At 34.3% G+C, this 14,422-nt stretch overlaps 1 protein-coding gene across 6 annotated transcripts in view; it reads right to left on the reverse strand.

Annotated features, from left to right (window-relative positions):
• LOC119633814 (slowpoke-binding protein) overlaps positions 1 to 14,422 on the reverse strand; it is a 106,901-nt gene that overhangs the window by 39,251 nt on the left and 53,228 nt on the right. The window lies entirely within an intron of this gene.

Below are 14,422 nucleotides of genomic sequence, written 5' to 3' on the forward strand. Positions count from 1 at the left end.
ACGTTCGCTTCTGTTAGCATAGAGTGCAGAATGAAATTTGTTGATAAAAATTTGTTCTGTTTCTTTTATAGTTAAAACTAATTGATATGCGCATTTGTATTTGGGCCACGCTAGCTGCTGTCATTCAAACTTTTATTCAACATTAAGCTTTGATTTGGTGGATTTGTGCAAAAAATTGTTTACATGAGAACATGAGAAGTACAGCATAAAAACAACATCAGCCAAATTTAATTCACTTTAAACATTCCTTTAACACTCAGCTCTACAATTTGTTTTTTCTAAACTTTCATAAATCAAAAAAAAAAAAAAAAAAAAAAAAAAACTAAAAAAAAAAAAAATTACAAAAGAAAAAAAAAAAAAGCAGTTTTCAAACAAAACAAAAATCAGAAGAATAATATTAGAAAAAAAAAAGATAACAAATAATAATATCAAAACACATGCTCTTTACGCGAATTTTGTGATGTTAAAGTAATAAAAAAAAAATTAAAAAAAATTCAATAAAAACTGTTAGAAATGAATATGAAAGGAAATTCATGTTATCGCCAATTTTAAACGTAATATAACAGGCAAGCACCTTTTATACGTAAAGACTTTTAATTTCGCGTATTTAGCCAATAGATGATCAAAATCTGTTTTTCGCTTTTCTTTATTTATTTTTTTTTTTTTGCTTCAACTTGCATCAACAAACAAATTTGTTCTTATTCTTTTTTGTTTATTATTTTTATAATCTTATTAGGTGCTTGCATGTATTTTGATCTATCGATCAAAAAAGTAATGCAAAGTGTATACGTACACAACGATTAAACGCGATGGTCAAAATCATTTCTTTAAAAAAAAAAAAACAGTTTTCCATTTACTGTTATTGAGTTGTTGAATGTATGCAGACGCTAATCATGATCAAAATGATCAAAATTGCATTTTTGATATTCATTACTCTTGTTGTTTGATTAGAAGAAATCTTTTGCCGAAGCCTGTAAAACACTTTAAAGGTCTATGGGGATAGCACTTGATCATGTCTCAATCGTTAATTTTGGCTTCAACTGTTCAAAAGTGATGATTTTAAGATCAATGACAAGGAACGGCCTTTAGGTCCAAGAAAGTTCTTAGACAACGACTTCCAAGATTTGTTGGACAAAAACACACCTCAAACTCTCAAAAAACCTTCGAACTTAGCTTAAGAGTCGATAAAGCAACTGTTTCAAGAGGATGATAAAGCAACTGCTCCAACATTGCGGTGCTTACCAGGCAAAAAAAGGAAGAGTCACAAGTGAATCTATCATGGCAATGCCAACGACAAAACGGCATGAGTTCGTCTAGAAGAGCCATCCATATCGACACCGAAGCGAACTATTCATGGCTATAAAGTTTGACTGTGCATATAGTGGAATCAGGAAGGTGCGGTGTATTACTCGCTTGTAAAATCGAATAACACCGTTATTGCAGATGCCTGCTGATGTCAGTTGAACAAATTGAACGATGTATTGTTGCAAAAAAACAAGCAATAGCGGTTAACAAAGTCACCCTCTTCGCTTTCGCGGTACGGCACAAAATGATGGAAAATATTTTGATTGATACATGTTTTACCAATATTTCCCAATAAATTGCTTTTTCAAGTGAAAAAATGATCAGAAAATATGCAAGCATCTGCTATAATTCGAAATCAAAAAGTATATGTCCTGTGTATAATACCTAGTGTTAATATGCAAATTATTTGGATAAATAAGTGAATTGAAACTCAACAAAAAGAATAATAAATAAAAATCATCAACAAATATTATGACTTTGCATGGTTTGCATGGTTTTTAAGCTCTGAAAAGGTCATGTTGACCCATGCGGTAGATCCAGTTTTAGTCAGAAAGTAATTCGAAGTTGACTTGGCCAAGCTTGTTGTTAGCTGCTTCTGATTGCCAGCCGAGCTCTGATATATTCGAGAACACAGCTTAAGTTAATATGCATTCATAAATGACACTCATCAATTGTACAGCCGAGCAAGATGAAAGGGAACTCTAAGGCCACACCGCAGTTTAAGTCGCTAAAAAAATACCCACAAATGCCTCGAAAATAAATTTAAAAATTTTTAAATGTTTTTTATTTATTTTTTGAAGCGGTTGGAAATTCAAACAAACATTTTTTATTAGGGCCCTTAAAACTTAAACCTTAAACGAACATTGAAGTCTTAGTTTTTAACTGCACTTGTGCTGTAGGCTAAATTTTTCCTTGTTTACTCAAACAAATTTACAACTCATTAAATATTACTCAATAATTCTATAATAAAATAGAAAGTTTGTTTCCATTACGCTTATGATTTTATTGCAAGAGCCGTACGTACATACAAGAGAGAATTGAGTTTTATTGATTTTCAATAAATTTTAGTAAATGTTAAAATTCGTGCGGGCATTTGTTTCGGGTCTTTTAATGCATGAAAGGAAATTGTGTTCAATTTCTTGATACTGTTATTTTACACATTGTGCATGCTTCAGAACAATAGCAAATGCTTAGTTAGTTGGGCACACATACGGGGAAAGAGTCGTAAGTCGTATAGAAATAAATATATAATGAAAGTAAAGAAAGTGTTAACAACAGCATTACGCAAGTGTAATGCGCAAGCATTGTATGTACAAAAGGAGGGATTTAAAACAAATTGAAATTATTTTCACTATTAAGGAACGCACATCTCTCCAGCAGGAAAATGCTTTCGGTCGCATTATTGTAAATCCTAAAATAAATGCATTATTATAAATATAAAAAAACTAAAACTATATTCAATCTTTAATGTTTTATTTGAAAATTTATATCTCTTTTTTGGTTTAAATTTTTACCCTTTCTCGTACCACTCTCATGTCTATGGGCATTTATTGCGATGCATCATAGAGGAATACTTACAAGTGCTAAAAAGATATTTTTCCTTTGCTAACAATAACTACCGACCAGCTACACTCGTTTATACGTGTTTAAATATATGCACATGCCGTCAAAAAGTGAACAGACGATATGTAGTAACGAAGCAACCCTAACGAGTTAAGCAAGTGTGGGACCAGGTCAATTAACTGAAGAGCTTTGCTCTTTGCTAACAAACAACACATTCTTGGCTAAACTGAAATTTCAAATTTTTCTTCCTTCTTTTTCGTTGACAATTCTGCAAGAATTTTGAAAATTTGAAAGAAGCTAAAGAGCTATGGGGAACCAATTTCGCAATAATTATCGCGACTGAGATAATTCGGAATAATTTCCTGCGCCCAAGAAATAGGCGAAAAGTCTGAAACTAACCGGCAATAGCTTCAGTAAAACTCGGCTATAACCTATCCATCTGCCAATCGGCTGATCTGATATGAAGCGCTCTTCCATGCATGAGAAGAGCTAACGCAAATATTGACTTCACTAACCGGCGCGTGATCTCTGCCTTCCTGCTTACCTTTATCAAGTTTTACACAGTTTACCAATAGGCCTGTTGCTCCTTACCTAATGCACTCGCGTGACTAACATCTTAAATTGTGAAGCATGGAATTCATTTATAGAATTCATAGGGGAATTTTTTGGAATTTGCCGGAAATGTATGCAAAAACCGGCCTCTATGTGAATGCAACGCTGTGTTGCAACCCAATTCAATCCAATCGATGAAGAACTTTCGGACAGATTTTAAACAAACGCCCATTCATGCTTTTATTTTTAAACATTCAGTAGCGTGCTAGTAGTGCGCTAGTAGTGTTAGGATTAAGTAACCCATCAGTTATTTGTGGCGGTAATTAAATAAGTAAAATAGCAATAGCAGTGTATATAACGTACGCATTAGTCGACTTAATGTGTTAGTTGCACAAATATATCAACAAATCTGCCATTTATCCAATCCATCAAAAGGAAGACATTTTGGCAACAAAGAAAGGCAGATCCAAGCTAAGCTTTATAAAAATATTTCGTATAGATCTGTGTAAAGAAACTTCGGCTTAATCAACCAAACTAAGTTATCCCAAGAAACTTTGAAGAAAGTAAATTTTTCTTACAAAACCGGCCAAAAATCGAACACCTCTGGTCCTCGGGCTAAATTTATTACGTCCGTCATATAACATTAATGATGGAATATGCGTAGATAGGAAACATATTTATTTTAAGGTAATAACTAACTGTGGCAACTTCACATTTGTTTGATTAATGTAATATTAATAAGAGAATCGCAATTACTTGCGGAACTTCAACGTATGGGGTTTCCTTTACATTGCCTTTTCTTTTGAATGGGCTAATGCTTTAACATTTCCGCTTTATTTAAAAGTAAATGGCATAAAGCAAAATCAATACGTTTACGTGTCAATCAAATATATCAACATTTACAGAAATTAAATAATAAATCGTTGTAAATGAATTACTTTTAAATGAAATTTCCTAAAATTTCTTAAGGCAAATGCCCTAAAATGATGGCCACTACGTTTCTTTACTCGCTGTCTGGGTAGGAAGGTCCAACAAGTGCAATATTAGGCTTGTAACGTACAGAAATGCGAACTATGAATGAAATGTTGAAAGAATTATTTTTGATCGGCATAAGAATCTAAATTGGTCCGTCTGTCTGTTTAGGTGTTATTAGATAAAGTTTGTAATCGTAAAGTGTTACAGAAAATCAATAAATGGTATATAAGGTGTCTGTCTGTTGACTAACTGAAATTCCAAAGAGGGCAAAATAATCAACGAAAACATTTTGCTATAACATAACTTTAGTATTTAATCAACAGGAAATCAATAATTCAAGGCCTATGTATTACTTCGAATGATATGACTAATGGCTGCTAGACTGCTAGGCTTCTAACGGGTTCTAATAATGCAGTAGAAGTAATAAAGCGCCAGGAAATATAAATTGAACCATTCCATGATAATATTGTAACACTATAATAACAATAGCAATAATCCATCTCAGGTAAGTAAATTTTTCTTCGAATTGAAGGGTACCTGAAATTCACGTTAAACAGAATATAGTTCGAACACATTATCAAAACCTCAATTAAATTGTTCGGCATATAGATACGCGTTCAAGGTTATGGTATTCAATCGCATTGAAAGCGTTTTAATGTAAAGAAGGTGTAGGTATCTAAATGAATACAACAAACTATTTGAATGCTTTGATTAAGATCATCATGATATTATGGTAATAGTAAGCATGTAAATCAATGAAAATTTATTTAGTTTCAATGCGAAGAAAACAAAGACCTCGTATATCCAAGGTCCGGTTTCAAAGAAACTTAAAATTTAAAGAACTTTGTTTAATGCGCTTTTAAGGGAGTGTTGGTCTGGTGGTGTGCTTGTTGCTTATCAGTATTTTCACAGTCGTAGAAATTACGAGAGAGAACTAAATCCGTAAGATTGTAAGTCATATGTGAACACACTCTTAAGAGCACAACTAATTTCTTATAAATTCTTTTAAATTTGTTATGAATTAATATCACTCATACGCCGTGCCCGCTTGTATACTTATGATTTATGACTTATAAATAAACCGCATATACGCATGTGTAAATGTGAACTAAATAGAAAGAGTGTGAGATTCCAAAATTACCTTGGTAAGCTCTATTATTTGATTTCGCTGTCGTTGCAACAAATATAAATTTCTATAGTTCGTTTGTGAAAGTAGTTAGGTATAGGTTTAGTGAATTTATTGCAAAAAGTATATGTGTTACTATAATTAATTTTATGCACATATATTCAACATTTAGAGCCTTTTGAGATGAAACCACTTCCTGTTAAGCATATTTGTGCACCTGTCTGCGACCTTTAGGTTGGACACAAGCACACGACACAAAGAGGCGGAGAGACGGACGGGTAAGTTTGAATCGATTCAGAAAGTGATTCGGAGTCCGCCAGTATAAAATAAAAGGCACATCCTTCTCAACTCGTTCTGGGTGTTGCATACATTCATACTAAATTAATATACCCTTTGTACCAAGAGTGGTGTGGGTGTAGTGTATAATTATTTTGTTTTCGATATTTAATTTTTATTTTATAAAATTCTTAATTTTTATTTAATTCTTAATTTCAGCGCATTGTAATCTATTAACGACTTTAATGACGAGCTTTATCCAGTTAGTTTACCTGCACGTCGGGAACAATTTTTTTTAAAGATTAATTTGAATTTACGGAAATGTTTGGAGAAAAGGCAAGTTTGGGTTGCAGTCTGATAAATAGTGCGCCATAAAGGCAAGTGATTCACTTTGAACAAAATCCATCATTATCAGTTTCCCAAGCTTTCAAAAAGTTAAATAGATATTAAGGCAAAAACTGCGGGATATTGTGCGTAAATACCTAAATTTGCATTGAATTTACGAGAAGAAAAAAAGGAAAAACAATAGCGTTTTGCTTAAGAACGGTAAGGAGTTTGAAAACAAAGCGATAAGATACTGCAACTCGCTTTTCAGCAGTAATATGCTTTCTGTTAGGGTAATAGACGGAATGTGTGCGTACGGTAAAAGGAAGGCATACGGTATAGTTTTGAGTTACGCATAGTTAAATAGTTGCTGTCATAAACGATTTCTAAAATTGTAGTAAGTTTAAGAATTTTATTATATTTTTTGTATGATGCGTAAAAGAATAGAACGAAAGAGAGACGTTTTAATAGGAGTTTAAGTGATTATGTGGAAAAGAACAGGTGAATATACTGTTAGATATAGCAAACAAAAGACAGCAGTCAAATGACAAACGGAAGCTGAAGGATTAAATTGTATTAGAATAAGAATCGACAGTGTCGTTTGTCGAAATTATACCTCATAATACTGAAAGGAAACGAACACATTTGCTCGAGAAGAGAAAGTATTTCTGAGAAGAGGAGAATGGTTTGGCATTAAAAACTTTTCGTTTTGACAGTCCAGAAATGGGGGGAACTAAAGCATGTAGTTGCTGGACTTAAGTTTTATTCAAAGAAGTTGGACGCGGAACAAAGTTTCGACATGCGCCGTTGGTAATTTTTGCGTCACGCCTTAAAAACGAAATCGACTCATCATCGGAACATTCTACTAAGTGCGTTAACTTCGAAATGGACCTTACAGTGTACTTAAATATTGAACAGTACGTGCCTGCATTGGAAGCTTCTTTGCTTCGCTTTCGCGTTTTTTGCGTAGTAAACACTGGTACTCTCGATAGCGCTGACTTTTCTTTACATATATCTGATATTTTTATGGGTACCGTATGTTTGGGATGTTGGCTCTCTAGAAGCTCGAAACACGCAAAGCAGATGAATGCGTTAAACCGCCATAGGTTGTTGTGGGGAAACTACGCAGCAGATTGTTCAGTCGTATTTATTATTTGTTCGCATAAGAGATAGCTTTAATCGTCTAGATTGTATGTAAATGGAACTCACTACAAGAGAGAATATGTTTGCTCGAAATTCACAAGTTTTCCTTAACCGCTCCAAAAGGACTTTCTGCTGGGTACGTAGCTGTAGCCTACCTTCTTATCTGTTGATTTCTAACTTCTCTAATATGCTAACAAATGACTCTAGAAAGTGTTTATGCTAATTTAAAGCCGCTAGAGAAGAAGCTACTCTGAAAAGACGGTTGAGTAGACATGATGCTGAACGTTTCTGTTGAGAAATCAGGGTGGAATTTTTATTGTTGATTATTAATGCAAGACAAGTTCTTTCGGGCATAAAGTTTTCGAGAAAAGAGAACGAGGACCAAAATTCGAATATACAAGGGCATTTTTAGGGTGCCTGAATTGCAGACTAATAAAGGAATATAATAAAAAATTTATTGTAATAAAAGAACATAATATTATTCTAAAAACCTACGTTGTGCGCTGACTGCAAGTATTTAGGTGAAATGATTTGCTTTTGTTTTTTGGATTCAGATTTGGACTCGTTACACTTTTTGTCCTAGAATCTCTGAAATTGACAGTGCCCCAGCAGATTGGCTCTGGTGCTGCCATTTTTTATTATTTATCTATATATTAAATAATTTTCTGGTATATTATTATTTCATTACTCTTTTTTTATGAGGCAAGCTGGCTCACGTATTTAGATAATCTTTTTCATTTAGGTTTAAATTTAGATAAATTTTTAAATATTTCACAATGCGCTTAGCAATCTCCTCGAATATCATTGCTCTGTTGCCTTTTTTAGCATCTAGCAAAAAATGCCAAAAATACGTTTTCTTTTGAACTGTTACAGTAGCTTCACCCCCACGCCCCCTTGTGACGATAGGAGCAATTGAACTGAACGAAAATTATGCCTATGAGCTTATAACTTCTTTATAAACGATAAAGATGATGTCCTCAAAAAATCACGCAAAGCAATTTAGGTCATTAGGCAAATAGCTCGATTTTCATTGTATGACAGTTTATGATAGATAAAAGAGTTCTAAACGGAAGAGAATGCTAAGAATCCATAAATGTTTCATAATTCTACCGCATTATGAAGTTGATAGATGCTATTGTACATACTATGTTTACATAAACGTGTTGCTACAATGCATTTTCCATTTGTTAAGAAAACTTGAATGCTTTTTGGTATTTGTGTTACAATATGTGCATGAGAGCTATTTGAAAAGTGCTTCGAGGTGATTTCCTGGTGATAGTGTAATTGAGTTTTTAATTAAATTTTTTTCAACTTTTTCTGTTTGTTAGGAATTATTACAAATTATTACATTATAAAAGCTTACTTGTGTTTAACGAAACCGTGTAAAATTACTTTGAAAAAAACAACATAAACTTTAGGGCTGTTGCTGATGTTTGACTAGTCATGAGGTCTGTAATAGGATTGGAAAGCATTTTCTTGTTTAATTGAATTTGAAAGAAGAAAAAATAAAATCCTTTAAAACGTATTCAGAAATGAATGAAATTTACGAAAACTTTGCATAATTCTTCTTAAACTTTTATTATTACAATTAAGTTATCTATTGAGGCATAAAGAAACTTTGCTGATACTTTCCCAAGATACTTTCATTTCATTTTAATATCACTTTTAGATAGAATATAAAGAACATTTTAGCGTCGTATTAAAATTTAATTCTATTGAAACATTTTCTTTCTTTTTTTTCTTTTTTGTTTCTGGAAAAATCATATTTTCATGAAATTACACATACGCGTACGTATTACACGCGGAAAGAAATTTTTCTTGTAAAAATAGTTTTTTATTTTCTTAAGACATATTTCTTGTCTGCGTATCTGAATAGTTACGCGTTAGTTATTCATATTTGCTTGGCATGCAAATTGCTTTCATTCGTATGTGTTCGTCTTTCTTTTATTCGATTTTATTTATTTATTTATTTTTTTGTTAATGGTTTTGTTTTTTCAGCACAGCTACGCTGGGTAGGCGCGCACTATATGCACACAATTCCACGTTACGTTCAGCAATGATGGCGTTTCCCTTTAATTTTTCCACATTCAACCATAAATTTTCAAACGTTGTCTGATTTCGTGAGAAAGTATACGAAGTTGTATGTTTCTCTGAATTGTATAGGTATTTTCTTTCATTGTGAGCGTGCTGCTCAGTTAATTGACTTTATTGGCATTAGTATACGAAATGAATTCTAACTATCGTCTTACACTACCTTTGTTATTTCGTTTGCAACAAATTTGGAAATCAAGCCAGACACATTCATTTTTTCGGTAGGTCTTGCGCTCATCTATCGTTCGTTTTTTCTTTTCCGAATACGTCGTTTAGCTATATGCATACTTTCCAGCTCGTGCCTCTCATCCATCTGTTTGTTTGCACACCTAGTTCTTCATTTAAGTCTCTGCCCATTTCGCGCTCGTTGCATACAGTTCTGCACATCAGGCTACACAAGCTTCTGCACGGCCGCTTGAAAACGAGTCTCTATGGCTAACATCACGTTTCTCTACACTTTTATCAAAACGTTTCTGTGTAAGTTCGATACATTGAGTTACAGGTCTCCGTATCTAGTTGTCTTTCCGTTTCTATAGAGATTCTAAATATTCGGCTACAAACCTTGCCACCGGATGGTCTTTCCGCCTTCTTGCCTTTTTTAAGGAAGTACCACACTGCCGACTACAGGTCTTGCGATCTGGTCCCCTTTCTGCTTCCTTACCTTTTTTGTAAAAGTCGATGTGTTCAGCTGCAAGCCTTGCTATCCGGTTGGTTTTTCCCCTCCATGGAAATACTGCACGTTTGGCTATAAGTATTGCTATCTGGCTGCCTTTTCGTCTCCTTACCCCTTTCGTAGAAGATCGATATGTCGTACTATAAGTCTTGCTATCTGATTGTCTTTCCGCTTCCATACCCTTTTTATAGAAGTTCGATACTTACACCTACACGTCTTGGTATCCAGTTGTCTTTCCCTCTCCGCAGAAGTGCTACATGTACATGTACTAAGTGTTGCTGTCTGGTTGCCTTTTCGCCTCCTTACCCATTTCGTTCTGTACGTCGTACGTCGTCTTCCTATCTGGTTGTCTTTTCGTACCCTTACCTTGCTTCTTCGTTCTTGTATTACCCGCGGGCCATTCGATCCAACTAATCCTTTTAAAAATTTGAAAATTAACTCTACCTATGAATTCTTAACGCAAATCCACGCATCGATTTTTGAAAGTGGTTTAATTCGTTCCATTAGCGAAAAAGTTGAACAAATGTCGCCCATTGCAAAGGCATAAACGTCATGGTAATCTTGCGTAATCTTGTGTATTAGCTCTTTGAGGAGCGTAAGACTTCTTTTCGGATGCCTGTACTCTCTTTTTTGAAAAGTGTACCCCCTTTCTAAAAGCTTTCTATTTCCTTTTTACTGCTTTGCTGTAACTTTTTTAGGAACGCAAGAAATTGACAAAAGTAAAAAGTGCGTGATGTAAGAAAGACTTAATCAATATTGAAAGTTCAGATATGCATGACAGTTAAAGGAAATTACTTAAATTTTATTGCGACTGAAAGCGCAAATTTTCACCATCTTGCTTAATTGTAATACGATGACTGCAAGATGGCCGTACGATATCTGCTCAAAGCAGAATATTGGTTTCTTATTTGTATTTTTGCTGCTTTTGGTATTTTATTCAGTTGCTATTTTTTACTTTCTCTCTCGTTCGCTCTTCTTTTCATTTCTTTCCCGCGCACGGTATATAACGTTCCTCGTATGCATTGTCTACATTAGGATGAACAAATGTTTCGTGTGCATGCATTTGATTTTCTGTCAATTTTTTGCTTTGGTCAGTCCAATCTACTGTACTATCACTACAACGCTAAGTGGTTGGTTGAATTGGACTAAAGCAGTCAACTAGTCGGTCATTATTTATTGCGCTGGACAGTGTGGTATTGGTTTGGTTTGCTTAGGTCCCACGTACATGTTCATTCATGTTTATTTGCACGAGTTGTGCTTTTCACAGACACGAGTTTATGCCCTTAAGTGGATTATAAAAAATTGATTTTTTTTTTTCATTTTGTTGATTATTTTCTTAAAATGACATTTTTCTAAAATGAAAATAACAAACATGTCAAAATTGTTTGTTGTGAACTATGATCGAAATACGAAATGCTCACGAGATTTATTGTCACAGATGTAATCGAATATGCATGTACATATGAGTAAACGCTATTTAATCGGTATATGATGAAGTGTGTGGAGCCAACAAATATATGCACAACGAAACTAATCGATGTGGCAACAAGTGATTCTACATGGAATGCTAAGTTGTATTTCGTACGTTATTAATAAACTTGTTAAAGATTCACAAATGAGTCCTTCAATTATTCAAAAGAGCTAAACTAACATTATCCGTTTGGTTCACTTATGTTTGGGAATAATTTTCTAAAAAAATTAATAGAAAAAAAAAAAAAAATGGGTAAATGGTATCACACAGTTATGACGATTGTGACATTTAAGAAAATAATATTTAGCATTTACCTAACCTTGACATACAATAAATGCTTTAGCTTGTCCAACGATATCAATCGCTTAACATGTCGTTACTTCTATTCTACCTTAACATGTACAAAATTAATTACTTAAATAATTAATGTGATTACTTTTGCAAATAAGTGAAAAGAAGTTCTACAGCAGGCTAGGGCAAGTATTGGCCCGAGGATAAGTCGCTACGCTATTCAATTGATAGAAAAAGAATAAAGGTCGTGGCGCTTGCACAAGAAAATTCAAACATACTTTTCTTATACGTTAAGGAAACTTTATTGAGTCGAATGTATATCGTTTTCATCGGTAATCTCTTTCCTATTTTTCTGGCAAAGGCATTGTGAAGCCGTTGCTTTCGGAATATTTAGGCGGAAAAGTGAATCAACTGATATTCACTTAAGAGAGTTTTGCAAAAATTATAACAAATCGCACCCAGGCAGACCAAGGTGCAGGCACTACAACTTCTACCTGAAGTTCTCTCAATCACTCAAAGGTATGCATGGTCTTCCACTGTCGGGATGGAAGACGAAGCTTCTCTTCCTGATCATCTTTGCACAATTTACTTTATTTATGCACTTTAATCGCGACTAAAAACGACTATTTTTATAAGTCGCAATGTTTTTCTTTTATTTCTTAATCATCTATAGACCGTCTCATCTTACAAGCGCTATCCTATGGCTTGATAGGGGCAGTATTGTTAAAGTTACGCTACTGTAGATCTATCTATTGGGATAAACATCACTCTCGATAGGGCTCTTAAAATCCTTAAATATTTTTGGACGCTGTATAAATTCCCGCTGTTCTCCAAGCGGCAGCTAAACTCACTCTATAAACGATGGAGTAAAACTTCTCCCTCTAAAAGCAATGTCCTTTACTTTTCTCCCTACAGTATAGTTTTCGGGAGCTTTGGGTCGTTTGTTGGATCGTAATGGGTGGTGAAGGGTCACGAATGCCTTGCGAAGTCTCAATTGCAAAAACTCATTACCTGTTAATATCGTCAATAAAACTAATTAGAGTCACCGCTTGATCGAGGAGATTAGCATAAGGGATACTTAAGTTTAGCGCGTTATGTGTTGTAAAATAGATTTATAGCTAAGGAATGACTTTATTGTTTAATATATTTTTATTTAAGTTTAACACGTTTGTCTTACTGCGCTTCGCTTCCCCATCTGTATCCCATATCAAACTACTTGTTAACGATTATAACAGTTTCTTCATTTCATATGAATAACTAAACCGAGGATGATGTCTGCTGTGATAGCTTAATGTATGAGACATTCGGCTTTTGTAAAACTTTCCCAAGCGAAGTTTGAGAAGCTTTTCGGTTGAGATGTCAACTTCATTGTCGCCAAAGGTCCGCCTCTCGTTGACCTTTAGATGTACAATTAATTATGAGTCGACTTGTTACGATGATGGGGCTTGCACTAAGGGATGAGACGTGTTTTTAAAAAGCGAACACGCTTATGCGTCCATCGCGCGTTTCTTTCTGCTTTCAGACGTCTTTTTGCAAATACTTAGATACTTAGACTAATTTACGATTTTCAACAGTTTCCGTCTTAAATATTGGCATTTACTTGTTTATCATTTGTTGTTGTTTGGTAGAATTTTTTTGCTAAATTAATGAAAGACGTGCGTGCTTCGCCAGCCAATAATGATTCAAAGTTTATATGTTTTTTAAACTTTCCAAATTTAAGTTTGCCAAGGTATAGATTTAACACAGGAGCTACCGACTTTTAGCTTTGCTACCAAAATGGCGTAATTTGGTCAAAAAGACGCCACAGGCGCAGAAATGGAAATAAGCATAGTGCCAATTAAATTTGGCACAGACTTTATTCTAACGCACATTAGCGCTTTCTTCACCCAATTGCAAATAAGTTGGAATTAAAATGTTATCGTCAATTGTGAATGTGTCGGGATCATTTCTAGCTGGGCGGTCTTGGCGAACGTGGGTAGAACACAGTTTTCCGAAAATGCCCTCACGGGATCGAAAGTTATGTAGCGAAATATGGAAAAATTGTCAATATTTTTTCGAGTATGTCTGAATTTCTACCTTATTTTGGGAGATCAGTTTTTTTAACCGCAAACCGTTGCGGAAAATTTTATCTTCCTGTCTCCATTTTTGCGTCCGCGACTATTCTACAAAAATTATCAGTCAGATCCACTCATTTTGATAGCAATGGCTATATATCATCGGGCCTACGAAAAGTAGGGCAGGTCTGCTCATTTAAAAATTGGAAGCTGAAAGTTGGAAAAGGTAAGATTAGCCCGGGTGGTAGTTCTAGTGTTAGTATACCTTTGAAAGTGGGATTTTTAGTACCAAAGCAAAGGACCGCTCTACTTAATAATTAAGTTGAAATTCAAATGTTAATAGTGGAATCCATAAACCTGCCCATCGTATCGGCATTAAAGTGGATTTTCAAGTCCAAGCCTCTAGATAGATTAGTGATATGATTAATATGTTTTCTGTGTACATCACGCATATGATGTTTACGAAAGGAAACTCAGGAGACTGAGAATGAGTGCACATGACCTAGTGGCAGAAAAAACGGATTGTAGGGTAGATTTTGAAATTTAAGTAAAGGAAAGTATTTTTTTTTTTTTTTAAA

This window comes from Glossina fuscipes, unplaced genomic scaffold (assembly GCF_014805625.2).
Source record: "Glossina fuscipes isolate IAEA_lab_2018 unplaced genomic scaffold, Yale_Gfus_2 2, whole genome shotgun sequence".
NCBI lineage: Eukaryota > Metazoa > Arthropoda > Insecta > Diptera > Glossinidae > Glossina > Glossina fuscipes.